Raw genomic sequence first — 13,129 nt, 5'->3', positions numbered from 1 at the left:
CTGTACCTAAAATTTAAGAAATTGATTTTCAAACTTTTATAATACCCATTCGTATAATACGTATTTTCTAATTTCTCAAACAGATTGTTTACTTGTAATTCTCTGAATGTCATTGGCTTCGACAGGACACAGTTTCCTCCTCCGTCTTCCTGCCATTCATTGTGACCACTTTCTTAGTGCATACGACTGTTCCTGAACACTTACGGCTTTGTGTACGTTGTACCTGTAACCTTACTCATGCACACGGCACACAAATCCCGAAGTTCCGAGCTTTACTCATCATACAATTGACAACTCTTATTTTAGAACCTCGCTCCTCCTTGTTTAACTATAGAGCTCTTGGTAGCGTTAATGGCAGTAAAAGCGAGACTGCATACTGCAAGAGTTTAGATGTAATGTAGGAGTGAAGTACAGGGTCGCTTCCGATCTCTGATAACGAATTTGAATGACATCACGTGCGTCAGGAGTCACACGACAGCTGAACTGTGGCGCGAGGTGACAGACCAGTAGTGAGTGATCTCAAAGCCAGAGTGCACGGCGACTCACAGCAGAAATTCCCAAGAAAATCGAGCCTTTTTTGGAGGGGTACATAACAACCCTTTCCGATTCCAAGTACAATTAAGTGAAAATAAACGAAGCCTACAATAAACGACGTTTCGTTATTTCCAAGAAATGCATCTTCTGTGTACTTAATAAGATTGGTAAAGCTCGAATGGAATTAATGTGTATCATCTCGTGGGGTGCGGCGACTTGTGATGGGGTGGATTTGCTTGCTTTTTTCCACTCTGGAATTTAATCCCATCCGAGCTTTACCAGTATTATTAGTACACACAGAATGCCTTTCTTGGAAATAACGGAACCACGTGCTTTGTAGGCTCCTATGTTTTTCACGTAACTGTACTTGCATCGGAAAGAGTTGTTATGTACTCCTCCCAAAAAGGCTCGATTTTTCTGGGGCATTGCTACTGTGATACACCGTGCACTCTGATTATGAAATCACTCACTACTGGTCTGTCACCTTTCGCCGCAATTCAGCTGTCGGTGTGATTCCTGACGCACATGACGTCATTAAAATTCGTTATCAGAGATCGGAAACAACCCTGTAGAAACCGAGAGCCGTTAACCCAAGCCAGTGAATTTCGTTATAATTTGTTACTGAGTTGGCATGTTACTCAGTCCTGTGTTAGAATGGTTAAAATGTGCTTATGGTTTAGAATTCGTTTATAAATTGATGTGTTACTTAGTTATGTATTAAAATTGTTACCATTGTGCTCAAATTATACTGTTCATTGTTATACTGCTACATAAATATAGTTTAAATATAGGAAAGAGCTTTTATGAACGATAGTCGTGCAGAACAGTGGTGAGCCAATTCTCAAGAAAATGCTTGCATTCCTGTTCCAAGTAAGAAACTGTTTGTCAACTTGTTAAAATTTACGACTAATGACATTCCTTAACGATAGAAAATCTGTTACCAGACGCAGAGTTTTGACGAAATAAAAATTAGATTAAATAGATTGTCGATTGGATGAGACATCCAAAAAATCTCTTCGTCAGCTGACTCACGAAACAGATGTTTAAAAATCATCAGTAAGAATGACTACTAAATTGTTAAAGCACTAAAAAATTACAGTGACCCATCAATTATTGTTAGCCCGCGATCACGTGAATAGAGTCAAATTTTGTGGCTATCTGCTGGAGAGTGTTGCTAATAGGAGAGTGGATGGTGAATTAATAATATTCTGAATTGAAGCGAAGTTCGAATTACATGGCCACGTCATTTTACAACGCAATCTTTACAGGGGCGCAGAAAACTCCCGGATTATGCATGAAGTTTCTTCATATGATTGAATTATTGGTGTGTAGTGTGGTTTGAATGCATACAGAATAGTAGGAACTTAATTTTTATGAAGGTATTATCGATACTGCTAGATATCGAGCTGAATTATTAAGACCTCTTTCCTTTTCCTAAAAAAATTAACGAACACTGAATGTCAGCAATCATTCTTTCAGCAGAATTCTGCTACTGCGCACACTGCTTACGAACCACTAAGTATTATTTCAGAGCCTTTTGAAGATAGAGTTATCAGCACCGGGTTGTGGCTCTCTTGTAGCTCCGACCTCACTCCATGCAATTTCTATTTGTGGGGGAACTTAAAAGACGAAGTTTAGAGGAATAGTCCTACACAGTAGAAAAACTAAATGAGAATATCAATCGAGAAATTATTTTAATCACACCTGAGGAACTTATGAGTGTTAATGGGTGTTTTCTACGCAGATGTGAAGAATATATCGCAACTGAGGCCATCATTTTCAATAATTCTTGTAACACAGAATATTCCTCATCTGTCAGTTTTAAATATCAAAAGCATTGCTTGGGAGAATGAGGATTTGTTATTTACAAAAATTCGGGTATATAATATAAGAGACGTTGTCACGTAAATCTAGCTTTGCGAGACTTATGATGGGGAAATTTATAATTTGAAAAATTAAAATTTCCGGAGACTGAAACTTCGAACCGTACTATTGATTCGTTTTGTAGAACCGCGCCGTAAAGATCTACATTATTGAAACCGATATTATCAAATAGGAATAGTACATCATTTTTCTGTTTATATTCGCTTTGAATGATTTTGTAATTATCAAATTTATTATTATTTCATTGTTCAAAGACCTTGATATTTCTAGAATCAACCCTCCAATCTATTTTATAACATATTTCAGACTCTTAAACAAAATACAGCAAATTTAAGTGGTTTAATTTATTATGTCACCCTAGATCACATATAGATTGCTCATTCCTATGTTAAAATCGGTTGCACATTGAAGAAAACGACCGTCAGAATCGCCACCCGTCCGCCTTAAACGAACACGAGATGGCAGTACAGTCGCTAATGCAATTCAAATGGGAGTTATGACGTCATTCCTTATGTAACTACTAGATGGTAGCATAGTAAACTTGACAAAGGTTGTTACAATCAAAGCCTATAAGGCCGAGCAATCTGGGTATATATGATCTAGGGTGTCACCTTGTGAATTAGAGCTTTGACGAGACAAACATGAGCAATTCTACTGTATATATGTGGAACTTAAAAATTACGTCGATCCAATCTTTTTGCCGCGAAGTATAACTCATAATAATACAATTTGAAGTGAAAATATTAGATAACTATAGTTATTATATATGCTGACAGAATGCTAGCTTGAATGTTCATGTACAGCGAATTTCTCCTTCTTTCTCATTCTTCCATTACAGACATAACGCCTGTTTTTCTTCGGTTCTCTACCATTCAGCTCTTGTTGTCATGCCATCTTCTTCTGTTCTGTTTCCTTTTGTCTGTTGGTAGGTTGTCCCTTGCGATTTTAACTATCTTGTTTTTATCCATCCTGTTTTTATGTTCATTCAATTTCTGTTTGTAGAATTGCAAATGCAAATATACTGTACATCAACCAACGAGACGCTAACACGTAGACTACCAAGAAGGGATTGGGCTGAAAATGTATTTTTATTGAGTTTCTTTCCCAAAATGTAATGTGTAGTACGCAAATGTGTCTGGTATCGGTTACTGTAGAAAGCAATAAAAGGAGAAACAGCGTGATAATGTGATTTCTGAGAGCCGTTATATGCTCTAGTTCAAGCGAAAAAGTATAGAACTAAAGTAATGTAAGACTTATATATGTGCATGATTTAAATACTTCATCAACGAGGCTGAAAACGCACCAAGGATGAGACAAAACAGAATCACAGAGTATAAAGCTAAGCTTCAGGACCAGAAGGGAAATAAGAATAGGACGCCTAGCTAAACATGGGATGCAACAATTTCAAAATAAAGTAATACTTCTGTAAGTTGGTGCAGATATAGACATAATTTTGAAATGTCTTCAGAAATGTTTTAAAATAAACTACACCTATTCTTTGATGGAGATGGATGTGAAGACTAAAATAATCCACAGCAAAAGTGGTGACTTGTACCGCTGTTGTTCTAAAAATATAGCCGAAACCCCTTCAGTATAGTTATAGCAAACTAGAAAATGCTACAACTGCCTGCCATTAGAGACTTGCAAAATGAAAAGAACAGATGGTATAACGGAAAATGGCCTAGAGAGGAGGGGGAGAATGGAAAAACCGCAGTTGTTTTGGTGTGTACATATTATCATTACAACGGGTGCAGGGCAGCATACTAAGTACAATTTACATTTCGGAAAAGAATTTCATTAGTGCATATGAGGTTTCCATGCAGTGCTGCGGCAAACATGGCGAATGCCCTTGTGGGACTCTAAATAATAGTTTCCAGGCAACCACAGGGCAGCGTTCAAACCACCTCATATTCTTCACCTGTGCTTGTTAGAGGTGATTAGTGGCCAAATATCTTTTCATTTTGTTACCGTCGCTTAATCATCATTAAGTGATGTTCACCTGGAAACGCATCACCACGCCATACGTCATAAACGAACCCACGTCGCATTTTGTCCCGAATAAAATGTTGCAATGCTTTTTGTTCTATTTAAACAAGACTTGCCACAAATTTAACGCCTCTACAGGAATGACACATCATACATCATCAATATTTCATAACGGTATAGTAATTGTAAATTTTTCAAACTATGGAGCGCGGATCATCACACATGTGCTACGTGTGCTTCATCATCCCCACTGTAAAGATGTTATGTATAGTGAAGCAATAATTTCAATAATAAATTCCAATTAATGGTATCAATAATGTTCTTATTCTTCTTTATCTGTTTTGCCTTCGCTATTTTACCGACTTAAGCCTATGCGGTGTAAGAGAGGGAGGATATTTTCTATGAGGAGACACTAGACACATCCACACATTGCGGGTCTCCCTGGATGTGGGATTAGCACTATGTAGGGTCCCCGCAGAGACATTACATGGCAACTGTAAGACAACGGACAACCACCCAGTCCTATAGACGGAAGATTAAATTTCTTGGCCAGGAATCGAACCATAGACCGCTTGGATGGAGAGCGAGTACGCTATCACAGAGCCAGTGCGGCGGACATTAGTAATTTTCAATGAAATCCGTATATTGAAAGAAAGGGATGTTAAAAAATAACTAGGAATTATTTTTTAGATTCCAGGATGTTATTTTATATATGAGGTTGCGAATAGATCCATGTAATAGATTATACATATTTCAACATATTAAATGCTCTTTCCGGATTTTTAAATAGATGCTTGCGAATTGGAACTGTGATGTAAATGCTTCTCTTCTAAAAATTGCATTAATCAAATTTTACTGCAAGTAAGTTTCTCTCAGAAGAGCTATAGGCTATCTCTTGTCTTGAAATTGTGGACAATGGTAAAATAGTTTTCTAGAAACAAAATTAAAATTATCAACTGTATCTCACTAGAAGTTTTGATTTATCTAGAGAAAATCAAAACTCGAGTGGATTTAATTCACTATTTAACGATTAGAAGAAAGTATATAAAGATTAAAAGAAATTAATAAAGTACTCTGATACAATAAAATATTGACTTACTAACATTCTATTTCACTAATGTTAGCTTCAACAAAACATTTCAACGGAGCCCTAATTTTCAGTTGACTATTTATGCGGGAAAGAAATGACGATCGCAAAGCATGTTTTAGAGTATCGCAAAGAATTTATTTTTGAAATGTTGGCAAAAAAGAAACAAATGCTAGGGAAGTGTAAAAATAAACAAATGCTAGGAAAGTAATAAAACTGTAGCGATAAACAATTATGATTGGTTGAAACAGGACCTTTCGTACGTTTTAATGGTCAAAAGTAGTATGACGTAGTAGAAGTGTAATAGTTAAAATAAAACAGTGGGAATTTAATGCCATGAGATGCCAAAACTACAAAAAAAGTCACCACCACCACCACCACACTCGTAATCATCATAATAATATTCATTATGAATAATACGGTGTACCGAAAATTCATTCCGATCATACAAGTTTGTAATCTTAATACTATCTTCTTTTCGAACGTCTGAGGTTTCTTCGTCAGTAAGCTTGTCGTCGTCAGTAAGCAAGACTTTCTTCCTTCAAATATCTAGGACGCATTCTTAAAATATGAATCTATCAATTTTTATTTTTATTTTTTATTTCTTTCTTTAAATCAAATATTTTGAATTCATTTCTAATTGTAAAGTTACTAATTTCGTTTCGTCGAGGATGACTTGCAACTCATCTTAGAAATCTTATTTCGTTTGTCTCAATTTTCCTTTTATCTGACACATACTCAATGTTCAGTTTTCAGATCCGTACATCAGCATAGGCACTGCCATGGCTATATAATATTTAAATTGTGTATCATTCTGGTCTTCCTTGTCAGAGATCATTTTATTGTACCAAATACAGTATATTATATTGAAATTCATTAAATTTATTTTGTGCATCTTCCCTTTATCGTAAGTTATAATAGTGTAACCTAAACAATTAAAATGACTGACTGACTTGTATTATAAGTGTGTTGATTATTATTATGTTTGATCGCGTGGGATAATTCCCTAAAATGCCGTAACTTTTGTCTTTTTAACTGAGATTTCTAAATTATATTTTGCAATATCCTTGCATAGCTGCTGAGCGGCTATCTGTAACTCATCCTCTGAATTTACAGTTACTTTACAGTTACAAACATTATAGAGTTTAAAATCTATGAACCTAATTTGAAATGTTTTTTGAGATTGTTTTGTCAATCAATCATCGCTGCATCAAACTGATCCATAATCAATAGTAAAATACGTATTTTCGTACAGTTTCTGTATGGCTTGAATTAAAAATTTTGGATACCCTTTTCACTCATAATACCGCATAGCTTGTTTATCAAAACCCTATCAAACGTCATACGATAATATATAAATGAAATACATGTTTAAAAATTATATTTTTGTCTCTTTTGTACGACTAACTTGTAAATATGCAGTTCATACATGACAGACACTTTCTAAAGCCATATTGCTCCTCTTTCAGTAGAATTTCGCTAATGGTGTTGAGAATGTCTACAAACATAATCCTTGCCAACATTAAAACACAAATTCCTCTACAATTACCACATTTATTCCTGTCTCCATTCTTGAAGATTGGGATTACAATTTATAATGTTATATATCTTGATTACACAACTTTTAACACTGTATCACTTCGGAATATGTATGATAAGAACTTTCTTTTGTTAAATTTTAACGTACCTTGTTAACATGTTTCGACCCATTTTCGATCATCTTCAGAAATGGTCGTTGTTGGTCTTGGCGCCTCTTGTTTCCTGTGTTAACAAGGTACGTTAAAATTTAACACAAGAAAGTTCTTATTATAATGTTAATTTTGAAAATGATATTGATATGTAAATGTTTAACATGATTACAACCTCATCCATTGCATCGTTTCTTTGCTGAAATTAGTAATTTCTTCATCAATATTTAAGGCGCATTTGTATCTACTCTAAAAGCATAAATTTTACCTGACTAGGCCTAGATGGCAGTGAGAAATGGCTTTTGAGAAAAAGAGATAGAAAAGAAGATTCATGGCTGTCAAAATGAAATTATTTAGGTTTGTAGCGGGATACACTTTATAGGTAGGAAGTTTAGGGCAGAATTGAAGCTGAAGAACGTCCTCAAGGCCATAAAAGATTGGAAAATTAATTGGGAGATTGAACGTATTTGATCTATGACAATTACAAGAGCTATGAATAAATATTACAGAGTGATTTATATAGAACTGACACATTTCTTTTATTAATTGTTTCAAAACGAATTGTGCTAGCGACAACTTATTATACCTAAAATGTAGAGGAATTTTGGGAGATTATTTACCTCTATAGCAAATGTTGTCCGGCGTTGTCAAATCCGGAGATCTCGGTGGCCACAGGTTCCTGGAAATTATTCGGTCGTCATATAACCGGATAAATGGAACCATGTTTCATCTGTGAACCATGTGATGGACAATATGGCAGGATTTTGCACAATGAACGTCTGAAACCAACGACAATAATTCAATCTTTTATCCTTATCTGGTTCCTGTAGCTGATGAACAACCGTAACCCTATATGGCTTTAGGCTCTCTGACACATTGAGTAGGTGTACCCTGTCTCCTGCGACAAACGTCTTAATGATTTTTTGGGTGACTGCTCCAGTCGTGCTCTTACGTCAACAACAACCGTGGGAAGCCTAGATGAACGATGCTTGCCCTTCCGTTGGAAATTCATTCAATGACCCAATTTTAGCACAAAATTAAGCAGAATGTTCTGGAGTTTCGATTCCTTGTCACTAGATGCGCAGATGTTTATGTTTTATTCCTATTGTTGGCAGCTGTTTTCGACATTTTGTGTCAACGTGAAAATGCAGTACACATTAAATCAACGACTCTTCCTTGTGAAGCAATACTGGACTACGAATTCAATTACAGCTACTCAAAGGGCATACCAGAGAGAATTTGGTGTTCGCAATCCTCCCAAAAGAAACACAATACTGGGACTGGTAAACAAATTGGAAACAACTGGATCTCTGGTGATTGAAAAGGGCAAGCATCGTTCGTTCATCTAGGCTTCCCACGGTTGTTGTTGACGTAAGAGCACGACTGGAGCAGTCACCCAAAAAATCATTAAGACGTTTGTCGCAGGAGACAGGGTACACCTACTCAATGTGTCAGAGAGCCTAAAGCCATATAGGGTTACGGTTGTTCATCAGCTACAGGAACCAGATAAGGATAAAAGATTGAATTATTATCGTTGGTTTCAGACGTTCATTGTGCAAAATCCTGCCATATTGTCCATCACATGGTTCACAGATGAAGCATGGTTCCATTTATCCGGTTATGTGACGACCTAATAATTTCCAGGAACCTGTGGCCACCGAGATCTCCGGATTTGACAACGCCGGACAACATTTGCTATAGAGGTAAACAATCTCCCAAAATTCCACTACATTTTAGGTATAATAAGTTATCGCTAGCACAATTCGCTTTGAAACAATTAATGAAAGAAATGTGTCAGTTCTATATAAATCACTCTGTATAATCAACATGAAAGAAGATCTTTGTAAAGTTATAGAAAGTGATAGTTGAACCGGTTGTAATTGAAATTTGGAACCGGCCGAGGGATCTACCGTAGATGTAATGTAGATGACGAGGATGTTACGTCCTCTGTAACGATTCCGTATGAATCATGATACGCTTCATCTGGACGTCTTACACTCTATTTCCTGGGATAATTCCTGTGAGGCTCATTTAACCTGAAACTGCCACTTTGTTATCTTTTAACCCTTTGCTGCAACATCATTCGATGTCTATCTGGAGTCATATTTCTCGGACTGGCTTGTATCGGCCTCACGTTACTTTCAAGATGCCGAGTCGCGCACGTTTATCTCTGCTGACGCGTGCCATTCCGATGGGCTGACCAGTTTTCCGCCTCCGTATCGATACATCTCGAAGAAGAATAAACGTCTCCCGTTCCTCTCCCAGTCCGCACATGGGGTATACTTCTCAGCCTCACGAGATGTACCCGTGGTGGTTGAATTGTAAATCAATACTATATTAACTTCTTGTGTGTCTGTGTGTCATTAATGAGCCAATCAGTGTTCATAAAATTGGGCACGTAATTCTGTTTAATGTATAGTTTGGCCATGAAGTTCAACTTATCCTTAAAGGTGGCAGCATACTGCATCGGACATTCTGTCTCGGACAAGATGGTTTTATCTCGGACCGTTCGAAGTGACGGTGATTACATACATTGTTATGAGGCTGCAGCATACTGCATCGCATATTCTGTCTCGGACAGGATGGTTTTGTCTCGGACCGTTCGAAGTGACGGTGATTACCTACATTGTTATGAGCCTGCAGCATACTGCATCGGACATTCTGTCTCGGACAAGATGGTTTTGTCTCGGACCGTTCGAAGTGACGGTGATTACATACATTCTTATGAGGCTGCAGCATACTGCATCGCATATTCTGTCTCGGACTGGATGGTTTTGTCTCGGACCGTTCGAAGTGACGGTGATTACCTACATTGTTATGAGCCTGCAGCATACTGCATCGCATATTCTGTCTCGGACATGATGGTTTTGTCTCGGACCGTTCGAAGTGACGGTGATTACATACATTATTATGAGGCTGCAGCTTACTGCATCGGACATTCATACCGGGACGAACATCCAAAACAGAATGTCCAATGCAGTATGCTGCTGGCCTGAGGAAACTATGAACAAATTTCATAAAACAAACAAGATCTTACATCTCATTTATATCGAAAACTGAGTTACAAAAGAAATGCTTGAAATGTAATAAAGATAGATGGCATATGAGACGAAAAGTTCATTTGATGTATGACAAATACCGCCGTCCTGTTGAAAGAGCCCTTGACGTAACTCATTTGCTCAACGAATGCCATGAAAATGGGCTGGTACTCTGCAGAAAAAATTGGACTTACTATTCTCTCAGGGCACCAAACTCCGACTTTCACAGGGTGCATAGACGCTTCATCAATGATGTGCGGAAATGTGTGTCCCAGTTATGTGTGTTTTGTGAGTCACATAAGTAGAACCATGTGATGAACAGAATGCTAGGATTTTGAACAGTGAACGTCTGGAAACAATAAAATTAAGCCACTATTTTTGCCTTATCTGGCTCCAGGAGTTGATAAACAGCCGTCATCTATATGGCTTTAGGTTAGCCTTCTTCGCAGCAATCTGACGTAATTGAGTACGAGTACCCGGTCTGCTGAGACAGACACCTTATTGACTACAGTCGCGACTGGAGATCCACAGCAATCTAGGGCCTTACAGACGAATGTTGATTACCAGTTTCACTCTAAAGAGTTCCAGGTGTTTCCGACTTGCGTATTACGCCAGTATTATGCGTATCTAAAAGATTGAGAAAATCAAATTCTCTTTGGTATGCATTTTGCGTCCCTCTTATCCAGTAACTTTTCACAGAGAACAATCATTGCTGTAGCTTTCACTGCTTCTCAACACTGAATAAAACAACAGATGGTAAATATTTACAGCTGTGCTGTTTCGTGACGAATTATGACGTTTGGGAGTAAATGGAAAACAAAACGGAGGATTACGATGCATTCCGGTTCAAATAAATAAATAAATAAAATAAATAAATAAATAAATGAATAAATGAATAAATAAATAAATAAATAAATAAATAAATAAATAAATAAATAATGAATGAATAAATGAGTAAATGAATGAATAAATGAATGAATAAATAAATAAATAAATAAATAAATAAATAAATAAAGGGACAGATAGGTAGGTAGGTACGTACGTAGGTAGATAGGTATATAGTAGAGATGAACAAAATTAACTGCCACTCTCGCTCGCTGTGTTCGTTGTATTTGTCTTTTGAGTCTCGTCTGGTAACTCTCGTGCTCTTCGAGTCTCGCTCATCATTCTCGAAATAGCATTTGGTCGGCGTGGAAAGATTTCGTAACTTTGAATAACATAGATCATTGAAATAAATAGCATTATAAATGTTTAATTGAGACAAAAAGACAAAACAGAACAGTATCTTAGTTGTCAAAATGTTCAGGTTCTATTATATGGTATTACCTATGGTTATATAAATAGAAAAAAAATCAATTCTCAAATAAATTTGCCTTTCTAAGAAATATAAAACATAACGTTAAATAAAGCGTTAATATTTTTTTTACTTCAGATTGCACACTTGATCTCAAACATAAGAAAAGAAAATTCCTAGCCTTTTAATAAGAACCTAGTAATTAAATAAAGATTGGGGATTATACTCATACACTGAAAGGGAGAAATGATGTTTCAAATAGGCTTTTTGGATTGTTTATACATATGTAACAGTTGTCAAAGTAGATAAAAGTTCATTTTGGTATAAAAACTGTGGCGATTCAAGGGTGCTTGACGTTCGAGAATTGATCATCCCGAAGTCCCGAAGTCTTGAAACACTCACAAGCAGTCTTTACGTCAACGACGCCATGTATACAAAATTGTTGTGCGGGTTTTCGGCTTTGCGGGCGCTGTTAGTCTTGCTTTCTCGATCGTTGTTGAAGTGTATAGATTGATAAGTAAATAAGTTAATAAATAAGTAACTAAGTAAGTAAATAAACAAATCGATCAATCAAATGAATGAACGAATAAATAAATCAACCGTTGCTCTTTAATGAGTAACTGCTCGGGTGCAACCTTGGTACAGTAATGTTGAGAGTTACATTATTTTAAAGATTCCCTTGTGCTCATCAGCTTGCTGATATATGCCCGATATTCGTGCAGTTGGTGGTAATTATAATTATTCTGTTTAACAATCGAAACTAATCCCATTAGTATACTGATTGTAGTTATTCCGTAAATATTTCTTATACATTTAAGGAATAGTTCTGTATATTTGTACAAATGGAGTTCGCAACTTGTAACGCACGTAGGCCTATGCTCTATTGCACATGTTTTCAGAAATCTAAATTCTGTGTAATAGCTTTCAACATTAAAAATATAGTCTTGATGGACTGCGGTTATTATAATAAAGTTATTGTGTACACAAATAGGAAGCTCTTCAGTCACAGTACTTACATTAAAATGATCTATTTATAAAATGTGACAGGGGATTAGAGGAAATCCCTATGATTGCATGTAATATCTATTCAGGAATGAGGTTAATGGCATTAGGGTAAATTAATTAGCTTCGCTGTAAGATTTAAGTACATCTACTACGAATAACAATACATCCTCCGATGGGAATAATAATGCATTAAAACAAAATGTAGCCTACTACTAAGGAGACAAGTAAATAGCTGTTTTTGAGCCACAGACATTTAGGCCTAACAATGAACTGGTGCAGACTTACTGTATGTAAGTACCTACATGAGAATATCCCATAAATATTTATATTGTTATTTATCCATCTGTGTGTGAGTAATTAGTAAATACAAACTTGTGTTTACTTTCTATAGTTACGGATGTATTATGTACTCTCTTGTCTCGCGTCCATGCTAAAGCACAACTAGACATTATTTATTTTTAAATATATTGCAACCGCCCCCTCTCGTGGATTATAAGAACACTTTCAAGCTGGTTGTGTATACGTATATGCGGATCCCTTTTGTGTACCGAAATAGACTCCTTCACATTTTTGATTATCTAATATTACGTAAAAATTTCCCATGACAACGTGA

Source organism: Periplaneta americana, chromosome 2 (genome assembly GCF_040183065.1).
Source record: "Periplaneta americana isolate PAMFEO1 chromosome 2, P.americana_PAMFEO1_priV1, whole genome shotgun sequence".
Taxonomy (NCBI): domain Eukaryota; kingdom Metazoa; phylum Arthropoda; class Insecta; order Blattodea; family Blattidae; genus Periplaneta; species Periplaneta americana.
Note: the sequence above shows the minus strand (reverse complement) of the source record.